Below are 13,647 nucleotides of genomic sequence, written 5' to 3'. Positions count from 1 at the left end.
GATTAAAATTCAGTAGTCTTATTTAGGGTTTTGGTTTGTTTTCTTTTCATCTTTATATTTATCAAATTGTGCAAGATAATGTTGCAGTAACTGAAAACCCTCAAAATCTTAGCTGCAGGTGGGGTCCTACTCAGGGTAGCAACTCAGGAGTCTGAGCTGATGGAAACTCCATCTCCACATCTGTTTCCACAACTGCTGAAGAGGCAGGAAATGGGAAAGTAGCCAACTGAGTACTGGCTCTAAAGGCTTCATCCATCAAGTAACCTGTGTCCTTTCTGCTCATATTTTATTGGCCAAAATAAGCCACATGACCTCAGCTAAACTCAAAGGATGTACAATTCAACCCTGCCATGGACCAGAAGGAGAAACATAATATTTGTGAATGACCCTAGTGACTACACAATATCTTACTGGAGAGAGATTCTTGAAGTGATAAGTCTCCATCAATGTCTCCCCACCTTAAAAAAGAAAAGAAAAGAAAAAGAACCTCAGGTGAAGTCTTTTGTTTTACAGGGAAATTTAAAGAATATTATTTATTTTTACAGTGAGAAATGCCTAATATGTTGAGGAATACCTGAACTTTTTTTTTATCAATTCCTTATTATAATTGCCTTTTTGAAAGGACAGGTAGGTCAGCCAATCCACAGAATGAAAATACTTAATTTTCAGAGGTGAGACTATTAGAAGTCTAATTAGCTAAATTGGCATGAAACAACTTCCTTTTGGCCTATAAAAATTTTCAAACATTATTTGATTGCATTCAGAATACCAAGGATAAAAATTGATCTTTCTGTTTTAATGTCCCTTTATAACAAACACTGTGCGGTGACCTTTAAAGAAGACAAAAATTAATATACACACATCAAGAAATTGGAGAGAAAATCATCTGAGAGCCAGATTTCTATACTGGGGAGTCTTTCAAATTATTGACTTAAGTAGTTATTGTTATTTTAAACAGCCCGCTACTGTGATCAAATCTAATGCTCCACTGCCTCTTATTTTCATCATAAAAATCATTCAGTGAAGTTGTTTCTTAAAAACAAGACAAAATAAAGTATTACGTCTTGAAAATATCCACATGATAAACAGGAGAGTGAAACCAAATGAATGTGTGCTCCACTTCTTATGTTATTATTATTGTTGAATCTGTGATTAGCTGAAAACTATCGTGGGGTGTACTATATGTGCATGTTTGTGTTTCTTAAAAAGAAGGTGATGCTCTGCAGCTCACAGATAACACAAATAGCATGCGATGCAGTAGTTGCTAAGGGCAACCACAATCCTTTTTTTTTTTTTTTTTTTTTTTTTTGCGGTACATGGGCCTCTCACTGTTGTGGCCTCTCCCGTTGCAGAGCACAGGCTCTGGACGCACAGGCTCAGTGGCCATGGCTTATGGGCCTAGCCGCTCCGCAGAATGTGGGATCTTCCTGGACCGGGGCACGAACCCGTGTCCCCTGCATCAGCAGGTGGACTCTCAACCACTGCACCACCAGGGAAGCCCACGACCACAATATTTTCTCTCATTTTTTTAATCCCTAAATGGCCAAACCTAATGATGTCCCCAATACCATAAAATCTGTGGATCTGACCTTAGAAGTTTGACAGGATACAATCTACAATGATTATTGGGTATGTGTGTGTGAGGGGAGGAGGGTGTGAGACATTTGAAGTGAGTGGCCCTAAAATTCATTGCTTCAGGCTGAGGAAAAAAGTATGTGCACTATATTAAAATCTGACTCAATACTAAATATACCCAAAACATGAATAAGTATTGAATAATCCAAGAAGATTGATTTAGCATATGATATTTCTACGCTTTGTGTTAAAATTTCCATAATGCAGTTGGACCAATAGTAGAAAATGAATTTGATACCTTATTTTGAAAAATTCTAAAGATCAAACAATTACTCTGGTTGGTGATAACCAGAGAAATACTCAGCAGCAAATATTGCCAGTTAGGGAATCAGGTATTCCTATCCATTTCTGTTTGGGTTTATTAGAAAGCTATATTATGAAATTCAACAGAAATCTCTTATGTTCTAAAATAGAAGAGGAGATTAAGAGACAAACATATAACTCATATTTTCAAGATAGAATTTGTGTTTCATAGCAAATAACATCCATAGTACATTTGATGGCATCAAGACTAGTCATAAATACTTGCTGAATGTGGCAAATATTCAGTTCCACCCTCTGAGATTTCCAAATTTTTGTCTCGTCCTTTGTTTTTGAAGCCATGTTGCTATTGTTGCTTTACTGAAATTCTGCCACAGGGGTCCATAATAAAAAGTGAATGGATTCAAAGAGGGACAATTGGCTAAAGGGCCTCCTGTCACTTTGGCAAAATTATTATTGTCTCTGCAGCTGCCACCCCTCTCCTGATGGCAAAGGAGTCCTTATAGGACCAAAGAAGTTTCTGAAGCCAACTGACCTTTGGAAACCATTAGGATATATTGATTTTTGTGTTGCACCATTAATTTGCTGCTATAGTCTGAATGTTTGTGTCTCCCTAAAATTCCTATGTTGAAATCCTAACTCTTGATAGTATTAGGAAGTGGAGCCTTTGGAAGGGGCTTAGTGAGATGAATGGGATTAAGCCCTTATAAAAGAGGCTCCAGAGAGCTCCCTCACCCCTTCCACTATGTGAGGACACAGAGAGAAGGTGCCAGCTATGAATCAGGAAGAGGACCCTTCCCAGAAGGTGACCATGTTGGCGCCTTGATCTTGGCCTCCAGAACTGTGAGGAGTAAATTTCTGTTGTTTTTCAGCAACCCAGTCTGTTGCTAACCCCCACGGACTAAGCCACTTCCTAAGTGACACACTAGTGTATATTTAGTGAGCAACAGCCATGCTTTATCACATAAAATGCTAATGGCCATGACAGAGTTAGTGTACCTCTGAACCTTTTGTATACTCTTAGGAAAAAGCTTGCCCACAGAGAAAAGTTACAAAACAAGGCTCTCTGGTAGGATTGATTTTTCATAGTGCAGTCTGTGAGGCACATTTAGAAGAAGAGGAGGCAGATACCTGTGAGACTGTGCTTTTATAAAAGAAGACAGGCTTTTTATCCGGTTGGAATGTTTGTTTGTTGGTTGGTTTTACAAAACACACTAAACCCTTTGTCTGACTGTCTGTTTGCCTGTTTATACCCTAGCTTAGTCCCCAAAAGGTGATTTTGTTTAATTTGCTTCTTACTGTGTCTGATTTAAATCAGCACAGGGAAAAACAAAAGCAAAAAACTCCACACTTTATCTGTAATTTTATTACCAGTATTTTACACTCATTTATTTGTCTTTTGATTATATCATGCACATTTTTTTTATCATTAAGTAATCAAAAGTATTTCATTGCATCTGGATTTGCGTAAGAGTTAGAAATCTTTCCCTAGTCCCAGGTAATGGGTATACAGTTTCTATTTGGAGTAATGAAAAAGTTCTGGAAATAGATTGTGGTGATGGTTGCACAAAATTGTGGATGTACTTAATGCCACTGAATTGTACACTTAATTTTATGTTACGTGTATTTTAGCATAAAAAAATGGTTACAAAGGAAAAAAAATAATAGTAAATGAGCATGGCCACCTCTGTAGAACCAAGATTCCACCGGACTCTTCTAGGATCACTGGAGATTGATGGCACGTGAAGTGTTCCACCCTCTCCCCAGCCCTCCTTTTCTGCTGTTGCTTCCTGTACTTTGTTTGGAAAGAAGACAGACACCTCATTGTTGTAGTATCTCAGCCTGATTCTATTGTATATGAAATAATCGCAGGGCTAATCAGGCTGCTTCTGCTGGGTCCACTCCACAGCTGTGGCTATCAGCAGCACACAGCAGGGCCTGACAACTCCCAGACTGACAACCCCTCCCAGCAAAAAGCTTGCCAATTAACCTGCAGTCACACTGGATCGAAGACTGACATTCATTATTTTAATGAAAACAGGAAGAAAGGGCACTATTGAGACCCCCGAAAAACGAACCCATTATTCTGTTGTATGTTCTGCTTAGCAAGGTACAAAAAGAGAGCTCAGGGTCGGAAAGACAGGGTGCTGTGTGCGCCAAAGAGGAATAAAGAACAGCCGCCCACAGCTTCATGCTCCCCACAAAACATCTCTGAAAGCTTTTGTAACCCAGGCTAGAGAAGAGGATGGAAGTTGCTTGTACCTCAGGAGGGAAGTATTTCAAGATGACTGAAGGAACATGGTGCACATAAAATGTATTATTGTGGTTTTCTCTGAACTTCTCTTTCCTGTAACTCATGTAATGTTTCTTCCAGAGGCTTTGCTTTGGTATTATTCTGCATCTACCCTGAACTCACTAGAGTTACTTTATCTATTGATAGATCTGACAGAGTTAATAAATACTCTGACTTTTTTCAAGAATATTGTGGAAATTGCATAAAAAGCTCCTTATAGATAGAGAACCTCTAAAAAATCCTCTTCATTCCTGCTTAAGGAATCAAAACTATGTACTGAGCCATTGATATAACAGGCATTTATTAAGAGCCTACTATATGCTATGTACAGTGGCTGTAACCATGAAGAAGTTGGAGGGTTCCACTTTGGAGAAACTCAGTGTTTTAAATCTTGGGGGGATGTGGTTGGTACCATTGCTTTCATTTGAAATCCCTCAATATGGGCCTGGGATCATGTTTAGCCTCTTCCACTCTAGTTCTAAGCCCACTTATACGGAGATACCAGTGGACTTAACCACTTTTTGAAGGAAATTAGCTTAGAATTTAAGTTTAAATCATTCATATCATTCAAAGGCTCAGAGTAAATCCAAATAATAGTCCCCAGCTAGCAGCTTAATGTCTTGGTTTGTTCTCTTAATTTTTCATTCATTATTTCAGAATATTTTTCCTTTCAGTTAAACATAAACATAAGCATACAGACTAATTAGCAGATGCGTAAAAGAAATGTGCTCTGGCACAGTGCGGCTCAGTCAAAGCTTTTCAAACACTGAGCCTCATCTCTCTTGCATGCACAGAACTAGAGGAACTTTCTTTAGGTATGGTTCCAGAGTCTGGCCTGGAGCCCAGCCTAGACCGTTCTTGTTGAAAAGTTGACCTGTAGCGAGGAATATCCATGTTCAGTTCCAGGCTAGGAGGAGAGGAGATACGTTTCCTTGTCTTTCTTCTCCTGCTTCTGTAAAACCTTGATCAGACTTAGTTTTAGGAGAACCTGCTGTCCAATCCACTTGAACAGGAAATCAGGCAGAGTACATCTGCCAACCTATCACATTCCTTCACTAGTATTTCTGGCATGTAATTAATATACATACACATAGGAATACTTGGAATTTAGGGATTACCCTGTCTCTTCTCACTCAAACCAAATGGCATTTGACTGCAAAGCCAACATTTTTCAACTGAAAGGATTTGAAATGATTCTTTTGTGCATAACATACAAGGTCAGACTGAGTTTATACTCAGGAAACATCTCAGTAAGTGCACATTACAGGTTCTGTTGCATCATCCTTCCAATGGGACTTCTTTTTTCACCAATTGAAGTGTAGTAGTTGAGAGTACGAATATTGGAGATGGGACATTGTGTTCAAATCACAGACCTTGATAAAGTTGTCTAACCATTCTGTATCTCAGTTTCTATGTTTGTAACTTGGAGACATTATTTGTCTTCCACCACCAGAATGGAAGCTCCACAAAGAATCTCTGTTTTGTTCACTGTTGCCCAAATGCTTTGAACAGTGCCTGTTACAGGTTGGGAGCTTAATGTTTACTAAGTGAAGAGAACCCACTTCCTGGGGATATTATGAGAATTACGTGAATGAATACATGGAGAGTCGAAGAGGCTGGCACACAGTAAATATTCAATAAATGTTAAGCTACTATTATTATCAAGATTATACTCTCAAACTTGAATATGAATAAGCAGGCTTCCCCACCTGCTCCGTTTGGAAGCTAGTTATAAAAAATCATGGCTTTATAAGAAAATGGTAGGGAGCTCTGGAGCCAGCTCTGCTGTGGCCTTGTCTCAGTTGCGGGTTCTGGAAGACGCAGGGTGGGGCTGTGAGTGTACAAACCTCAAAAATCTAGGGTCTGCTGCAGTGGTCTTGCAAGGCTGCCTATCACTTGATGTGTCTCCCTCTCCCTTTCTTTCAAAATGAAAATAATTCAGGTGCGTTGTAAAATTTCCAGAAATTTCTTAAAGAGATAAAGAATAAAAGTCACCTATAATCCATTCTCAGTATTTTTATATATTTTAACCAGTCTTTTGTCTATAATTATGTACACATACACACACACACACACACGTATATGTCTGTGTGGATATACATGTGCATATATATATATATATATATAAGGACACACTAAAAGTATTTTAAATTAATACTTCACTTAAGAATCTTTTTATGTTATTAATAGAGTTTTACAATATGTAACTCTTTCTATAATAAAAGTTGTTTTTAGAGAATGGCATTAATTAGCACCATGGAGAATGAAGAGTATAGATTTTAGCCTGAGTTCAAAGAGAGTCTCTGGAAAGGGATAGAAACCTTATGAAGCCACATTTTCTGAGAGTCCGATATATCCCAAGTTTACCATTAGGAGATTAAACTGGTGAAGCAATTTTAAAAATTACTTACCCCTAGATTTTGGAGGTTTCTCTCCATTATAAGCTTCCCAAATAAACATGAGTTCCTATTCAAATTTAAGTAATAAATATTATTTATTATTGAGGGCACACTACAGGGCAAACAGGCTGCAAGGAGCTCTATGATGTTTCATATAATCTTTTAGTAACACTTGGAGGGACTTTTTTTTTTATATACAGCAGGTTCTCAATTTTATACACATCAGTGTATACATGTCAATCCCAATCGCCCAATTCATCGCACCACCATCCCCAGCCCCTGCAGCTTTCCCTGATTGATGTCCATATGTTTGTTCTCTACATCTGTGTCTCAACTTCTGCCCTGAAAACTGGTTCATCTGTACCATTTTTCTAGGTTCCACACACATGTGTTAATATACGATATTTGTTTTTCTCTTTCTGACTTACTTCACTCTGTATGACAGTCTCTAGATCCATCCACGTCTCAACAAATGACCCAATTTCGTTCCTTTTTATGTCTGAGTAATATTCCATTGTATATATGTACCACATCTTCTTTATCCATTCGTCTGTCAATGGGCATTTAGGTTGCTTCCATGACCTGGTTATTATATATAGTGCTGCAATGAATATTGGGGTGCATATGTCTTTTTGAATTATGGTTTTCTCTGGATATATGTCCAGGATGGGATTGCTGGGTCATATGGTAGTTCTATTTTTAGTTTTTTTAAGGAAACTCCATACTGTTCTCCATAGTGGTTGTATCAATTTACATTCCCATCAACAGTGCAAGAGGGTTCCCTTTTCTGCACATCCTCTCGAGCATATGTTGTTTGTAGATTTTCTGATGATGTTCATTCTAACTGGTGTGAGGTGATACCTCACTGTAGTATGGATTTGCATTCCGCTAATAATTAGTGATGTTGAGAATCTTTTCATGTGCTTCTTGGCCATCTGTATGTCTTCTTTGGAGAAATGTCTATTTAGGTCTTCTGCCCATTTTTTGATTGGGTAGTGTGTTTCTTTAATATTGATCTGCATGAGCTGTTTATATATTTTGGAGAGTAATCCTTTGTCCGTTGATTCATTTGCAAATATTTTCTCCCATTCTGAGGGGTGTCTTTTCGTCTTGTTTATGATTTCCTTTGCTGTGCAGAAGCTTTTAAGTTTCATTAAGTCCCATTTGTTTATTTTTGTTTTTATTTCCATTACTCTAGGAGGTGGATCAAAAAAGATCTGGCTGTGATTTATGTCAAAGAGTGTTCTTCCTATGTTTTCCTCTAAGAGTTTTATAGTGTCCAGTCTTACATTTAGGTCTTGAATCCATTTTGAGTTTATTTTTGTGTATGGTGTTAGGGAGTGTTCCAATTTCATTCTTTTCCATGTAGCTGCCCAGTTTTTCCAGCACTACTTATTGAAGAGATTGTCTTTACTCCATTGTGTATCCTCACCCGCTTTGTCAAAGATTAGTTGACCATACATGCGTGGGTTTATCTCTGGGCTTTCTATCTTGTTCCATTGATCTATGTTGCTGTTTTCGTGTCAGTACAGTATTATCTTCATTATTGTAGCTTTGTAGTATAGTCTGAAGTCAGGGAGCCTGATTCCTACAGCTCCATTCTTCGTTCTCAAGATTGCTTTGGCTATTTGGGGTATTTTGTGTTTCCATACAAATTGTGAAATTTTTTGTTCTAGTTCTGTGAAAAATGCCATTGGTATTTGACAGGGACTGCACTGAACCTGTAGATTGCTTTGGGTAGCATAGCCATTTTCACAATATTGATTTTTCCAATCTAAGAAGATGGTATATCTCTCCATCTGTTGGTACCATCTTTAATTTCTTTCATCAGTGTCTTATAGTTTTCTGCATACAGGTCTTTTCTCTCCAGAGGGAGGTTTATTCCTAGGTATTTTATTGTTTTTGTTGCAATGGTAAATGGCAGTGTTTCCTTAATTTCTCTTTCAGATTTTTCATCATTAGTGTATAGGAATGCAAGAGATTTCTGTGCATTAATTTTGTATCCTGCTACTTTACCAAATTCATTGATTAGCTCTAGTAGTTTTCTGTGACATCTTTAGGATTCTCTATGTATACTATCATGTCATCTGCAAACAGTGACAGTTTTACTTCTTCTTTTCCAATTTGTATTCCTTTTATTTCTTTTTCTTCTCTGATTGCTGTGACTAGGACTTCCAAAACTATGTTGAATATTAGTGGTGAGAGTGGACATCCTTCTCTTGTTCCTGATCTTAGAGGAAATGGTTTCAGTTTTTCACCATTGAGAATGATGTTTGCTGTGGGTTTGTTGTATATGGCCTTTATTATGTTGAGGTAGTTTCCCTCTATGCCCACTTTCTGGAAGTTTTTATCATAAATGGGTGTTGAATCTTGTCAAAAGCTTTTTCTTCATCCATTGGAGATGATCATATGGTTTTTATTCTTCAATTTGTTAATATGGTGTATCACATTGATCGATTTGTGTATATTCAAGAATCCTTGCATCCCTGGGATAAATCCCATTTGATCATGGTGTATGATCCTTTTAATGTGTTGTTGGATTCTGTTTGCTAGTATTCTGTTGAGGATTTTTGCATCTATATTCATCAGTGATATTGGTCTGTAATTTTCTTTTTTTGTAGTATCTTTGTCTAGTTTTGGTGTCAGAGTGATGGTGGCCTCATTGAATGAGTTTGGGAGTGTTCCATCCTCTGCAATTTTTTTTTTTTCGATAAATGGGCCTCTCACTGTTGTGGCCTCTCCAATTGTGGAGCACAGGCTCCGGATGCGTAGGCTCAGCAACCATGGCTCACGGGTCCAGCCGTTCCACGGCATGTGGGATCCTCCCAGACAGGGGCACGAACCCACGTCCCCTGCATCAGCAGGCAGACTCTCAACCACTGCGCCAACAGGGAAGTCCCATCCTCTGCAATTTTTTGGAAGAGTTTGAGAAGGATGGCTGTTAGCTCTTCTCTAAATGTTTCATAAAAGTCACCTGTGAAGCCATATGGTCCTGGGCTTTTGTTTGGTGGAAACTTTTTAATCACAGTTTCAATTTCATTACTTGTGATTTGTCTATTCATATTTTCTATTTATTCCTGGTTCAATCTTGGAAGGTTATATCTTTCTAAGAAATTGTCCATTCCTTCCAGGTTGTCCATTTTATTGGCATAGAGTTGCTTGTAGTAGTCTCTTAGGATGCTTTGTATTTCTGCGGAGTCTGTTTTAACTTCTCCTTTTTCATTTCTAATTTTATTGATTTCAGCCTCTCCCTCTTTTACTTGATGAGTCTGGCTAATGGTTTATCAATTTTGTTTATCATCTCAAAGAAGCAGCTTTTACTTTTATTGATCTTTTCTATTGTTTTTGTTGTTTCTATTTCATTTATTTCTGCTCTGATCTCTATGATTTCTTTCCTTTTGCTAACTTTGGGTTTTGTTTGTTCTTCTTTCTCTAGTTCCTTTAGGTGTACAGTTGGATTGTTTATTTGAGATTTTTCTTGTTTCTTGAGGTAAGCTTGTAGGGCTATAAATTTCCCTCTTAGAACTGCTTTTGCTGCACCCCATAAGTTTTGGATCGTTGTGTTTTCATTGTCATTTGTCTCTAGGTATTTTTTGATTTCCTCCTTGATTTCTTCAGTGATCTCTTGGTTAGTTATTAACGTATTGTTTAGCCTCCATGTGTCTGTGTTTTTTAACATTTTTTTCCCGTGTAATTCATTTCTAATCTCATAGTGTTGTGGTCAGAAAAGATGCTTGATATGATTTCAATTTTCTTAAATTTACTGAGGCTTGATTTGTGACTCAAGATCTTATCTATCCTGGAGAACATTCCGTGCACACTTGAGAAGAAAGTGTAGTCTGCTGTTTTTGGATGGAATGTCCTATAAATATCAATTAAATCTATCTGGTCTATTATATCATTGAAAGATTGTTTCCTTATTTATTTTCATTTTGGATGATCTGTCCATTGGTGTAAGTGAGGTGTTAAAGTCCCCCACTATTATTGTGTTACTGTCTACTTCCTCTTTTATAGCTGTTAGCAGTTGCCATATGCATTGAGGTGCTCCTATGTTGGGGTCATATATATTTATAATTGTTATATCTGTTTCTTGGATTGATCCCTTGATTATTATGCAGTGTCCTTCCCTGTCTCTGTAACATTCTTTATTTTAAAGTCTATTTTATCTCATATGAGTATTGCTACTCCAGCTTTTTTTGATTTCCATTTGCATGGAATATCTTTTTCCATCCCCTCACTTTCAGTCTGTATGTGTCCCAGGTCTGAAGTGGGTCTCTTGTAGACAGCATATATATGGGTCTTGATTTTGTATCCATTCAACAAGGCTGTGTCTTTTGGTTGGAGCATTTAATCCATTCCCATTTAAGGTAATTCTCAATATGTAATGACCTGTGACCATTTTCTTAATTGTTTTGGGTTTGTTTTTGTAGGTCCTTTTCTTCTCTTGTGTTTCCCACTTAGAGAAGTTCCTTTAGCATTTGTTGTAGAGCTGGTTTGGTGGTGCTGAATTCTCTTATGTTTTGCTTGTCTGTAAAGCTTTTGATTTCTCCATCGAATCTGAATTTGATCCTTGCCGTGGTAGAGTAATCTTTGTTGTAGGTTCTTCCTTTTCATCATTTTAAGTACATCATGCCACTCCCTTCTGCCTTGTAGAGTTTCTGCTGAGAAATCAGCTCTTAACCTTATGGGAGTTCCCTGCTATGTTATTTGTCACTTTTCCCTTGCTGCTTTTAATAATTTTTCTTTGTCTTTAATTTTTGCCTGTTTGATTACTATGTGCCTCACTGTGTTTCTCCTTGGGTGTATCCTGTATGGGACTCGCTGCGTTTCCTGGACTTGGGTGGCTATTTCCTTTCCCATGTTAAGGAAGTTTTCAACTATAACCTGTTCAAATATTTTCTCTGGTCCTTTCTCTCTCTCTTCTCCTTCTGGGACCCCTATAATGCGTATATTGTTGCATTTAATGTTGTCCCAGAGGTCTCTTAGGCTGTCTTCATTTCTTTTCATTGTTTTTTCTTTGTTCTGTTCCACAGCAGTGAATTCCACCATTCTGTCTTCCAGGTCACCCGTTCTTCTGCCCCAGTTATTCTGCTATTGATTCCTTCTAGTGTAGTTTTCATTTCAGTTATTGTATTGTTCATCTGTGTTTGTTTGTTCTTTAATTCTTCTAAGTCTTTTTTAAACATTTCTTGCATCTTCTCGATCTTTGCCTCCATTCTTTTCCTGAGGTCCTGGATCATGTTCACTATCATTATTCTGAATTCTTTTTCTGGAAGGTTGCCTATCTCCACTTCATTTAGTTGTTTTTCTGGGGTTTTATCTTGTTCCTTCATCTGGTACATAGCTCTGTGCCTTTTCATCTTGTCTATCTTTCTGTGAATGTGGTTTTTGTTCCAAAGGCTGCAGGATTGTAGTTGTTCTTGCTTCTGCTGTCTGCCCTCTGGTGGATGAGGCTATCTAAGAAGTTTGTGTAAGTTTCCTGATGGGAGGGACTGGTGGTGGGTAGAGCTGGCTGTTGCTCTGGTGGGCAGAGCTCAGTAAAACTTTGATCTGCTTGACTGCTGATTGGTGGGGCTCGGTTCCCTCCCTGTTAGTTGTCTGACCTGAGGGAACCCAACACTGTAGCCTACCTGGGCTCTTTGATGGGGCTAATTATGGACTCTGTGAGGGCTCACGCCACGATGTATTTCCGGAACTTCTGCTGCCAGTGTCCTTGTCCCCACAGTGATTCACAGCCAGCCCCCACCTCTGCAGGAGACCCTCCAATACTAACAGGTGGGTCTGGTTCAGTCTCCCCTGGGGTCACTGCTCCTTCTCCTGGGTCCTGATGTGCACACTACTTTGTGTGTTCCCTCCAAGAGTGGAGTCTCTGTTTCCCCCAGTTCTGTTGAAGTCCTGCAATCAAATCCCACTAGTCTTCAAAGTCTGATTCTCTAGGAATTCCTCCTCCCATTGCCAGACCCTCAGGTTTGGAAGCCTGACGTGGGTTTCAGAACCTTCACTCCAGTGGGTGGGCATCTGTGGTATCAGTGTTCTCCAGTTTGTGAGTCACCCACCCAGCAGTTATGGGATTTTATTTTACTGTGATTGCACCCCTCCTACCGTCTCTTTGTGGCTTCTCCTTTGTCTTTGGATGTGGCATATTTTTTTTTGGTGAGTTCCAGTGTCTTCCTGTTGATGATTGTCCAGCAGCTAGTTGTGATTCTGGTGTTCTAGCAAGAGGGAGTGAGAGCATGTCCTTCTTCTCCACCATCTTGGTTCCTAGTCCTTGGAGGGACCTATTTTTATCTCTATTTTATAGAAGCGGAAATGGAAGTGGTTTGTATTTACAAGCACTCTGGAGGATACAAAGATGTGTGAGATGAACATTGCTGGCCCTTAAAAATCTGAGATAATTGTAATAGTTACCACTTAAGGCTATTGTAAAGTTTGAATGAGAGTGTGCATGTAATGAGCTATGTATCGTGTATCACACCAGGAACATAGTAAATTATCAGTAAATCTTATCAGTGATGAGGATGAGGATGATGACACTGATGGTTGATGGTGAAGATGGTGGTGTTGGCATGATGTAAGGCACAAGTAATGGTGAAAAGGTAGTATGACGTCAAAGCATTCTACCTGAGTTCCTGGGGTCTCTGCCCTGAGACAAAGGATTCATTGACTTCTCATATGAGTTTCATTTCCTTGTGGGACAGTTTTAGTATTTTCATTAGGAGAGATATCCAAGGTAGATATTATCAGTATTAGACACCATAGGAAGAGGAAATTCTTATGCTTCAAAGGTGCACAATGACTTTGGGAAATGTTTTCCCCCCTTTTCAACTGAAGGTCAAAATTCAAATATTAAAATGTTCTTAATTATTTTTTCCAATATACTAGTTTACATGTTACAACTGTTTTCTTTTTTTCTGGCTCAGTTTTAACAAGGTAGGAATTTGGGAATAGAGTTAATTATAAAGAAATACACATTTATTACCATATTGTAACACTCTAGGCAGTACTTAATTAAAGATTAAATTTAAAAAAATTAGCATATGATAGTTTGTGTTTCCAGAC

This window comes from Globicephala melas, chromosome X (genome assembly GCF_963455315.2).
Source record: "Globicephala melas chromosome X, mGloMel1.2, whole genome shotgun sequence".
In the NCBI taxonomy this organism is placed as follows: Eukaryota; Metazoa; Chordata; class Mammalia; order Artiodactyla; family Delphinidae; genus Globicephala; species Globicephala melas.
This window is presented reverse-complemented; position numbering follows the sequence as displayed.